The sequence below is a fragment of the Siphateles boraxobius genome, unplaced genomic scaffold, assembly GCF_051911475.1.
Source record: "Siphateles boraxobius isolate OS27281-9 unplaced genomic scaffold, OSU_SipBor_1 63, whole genome shotgun sequence".
NCBI classification, from domain to species: Eukaryota; Metazoa; Chordata; class Actinopteri; order Cypriniformes; family Leuciscidae; genus Siphateles; species Siphateles boraxobius.
The window spans coordinates 246,780-248,589 of record NW_027509190.1 but is presented as its reverse complement, the minus strand read 5'-3'; the positions used below and the strand labels follow the sequence as shown (position 1 = coordinate 248,589).

Here is a 1,810-nt window from a genome sequence, read left to right as displayed (position 1 = left end):
AGGGCCCCTGCCATTAGAACCTACAGACATAAAAACAGACTTCCCTGCATGTATTTGTCGATAAACGGATCTATAAATGAGCATGCATCCCAGAACATTTTTGTGAATGATTTACTGTATTGTGTTTTATGTATATTTTGTATTTGATACTACGGTATGTATTTTATTATACAACTAACTGTAGTGTCACAAATGTATTAAAATGTTTTAATTTATGTTCAAAAGTATTTTAAACTGTTTGCCACGCTAGGTGGGTGTAGCGCTCATTACCTTTATACACTTTTTAACAAGCGTGCACCTAAAGATGTATGTCTGCAACCTGAAGACGTGTTTCCGTAGTGTAGTGGTTATCACGTTCGCCTCACACGGGAGGGCCAGCCGCACGTACGTGTAGACTTCCTTGACCCATGCTTGTTTGCTTAAAGGTGAAGACCCAACTTTATGTATGTTTTGTAAAATTCCCTTATCTGTCAAACATATTTTATTAGATTGTCCTGGACTTAACACAAGCAGAATGCTCAGGAAGTCTACGTGTGGCCAAAGGTATATTGCATCCGTATTGTTAAGCACTACCATAGAGAATGAATGGGAAAAGTTAAGGGAAGTTAAGCTTAACCATTTTCGGCTCCCGCACGAGGGCCAGCCGCACGTAGGTGTAGACTTCCTTGACCCATGCTTTTTTGCTTAAAGGTGAAGACCCAACTTTATGTATGTTTTGTAAAATTCCCTTATCTGTCAAACATATTTTATTAGATTGTCCTGGACTTAACACAAGCAGAATGTTCAGGAAGTCTACGTGTGGCCAAAAGGTATATTGCATCCGTATTGTTAAGCACTACCATAGATAATGAATGGGAAAAGTTAAGGGAAGTTAAGCTTAACCATTTTCGGCTCCCGCACCAGTTGACCTGGGTTCGATTCTCGGCCAACGCATTTCATTTTGCTCAAGCTGTCGTTAAAACAGTTTTCTGGGGACCCTGGCCAGCTCCTCCTCTAACTCGTTTGCTGCAGCAAAACTTTTGTACCGGTCTTTTGGCAGCAGTGTGGACTGGATCTCCCCGTCGGGGAATCGAACCCCGGTCTTCCGCGTGACAGGCGGAGATAATTTCCACTATACTAACAAGGAGTTGCAGAGACAGGTAGTTGTCCCCGATCAGCGCGACTTCCAGGAACAGTGACATGCGTCAAATGTGAAGTGTCTGTATAAAACGTGTTACATTTATAAACTAGAAACCTTGTTTTTTAATATGGAGCCTGGTAGGTCAGGTCAATAAGTTCATGCAATTTTTTTAAGTGCCAGGTCCAAACAAAAAGAGTTTCAGTTTATCTGCACCTGCCAGCTGCTAATGTATTTCGAGAATTCTTGCTGACCGCACAACAGGGCTTCCAGCCTACATCCAACGGTCTTGCGTTGGTGGTATAGTGCTGAGCAAAACTTTTGTTAAGGTCTCTTGGCAGCAGTAAAGGACTGGATCTCCCCGTCAGGGAATCGAACCTTGGTCTTCCGCGTGACAGGCAGAAATACTTTCCTAACGAGGAGTTGCAGACACACGTAGTTGTCCCCGATCAGTCTGACTTAGGATATTTACATTACACTGTTATGCTGATTGGATTAGGATGGGTAACACTCTCAGTCTAGGGCAAGTTCCTAAACTTGTATGCCTCATTTACATGCTTTTGTTTCAGAGTGTCTCCACCATTATGTAACGCCTCCCCCTGAAAGGGTATATGAACTATATGTATACTGCCTTAGTTAGACTTGACTTTTGATTTTGGACGAAGCAGACTACAGCAAATAAACAATCCTGCT

The 1,810-nt window shown here is 42.4% G+C and overlaps 1 non-coding gene across 1 annotated transcript; it reads right to left on the bottom strand.

The window, feature by feature from the left end:
- Positions 1-1,054: 1,054 nt before the first annotated feature.
- Positions 1,055-1,126, bottom strand: trnad-guc (transfer RNA aspartic acid (anticodon GUC)). The gene has a single exon. It is a non-coding gene; the product is annotated as a tRNA-Asp (tRNA).
- Positions 1,127-1,810: the final 684 nt, after the last annotated feature.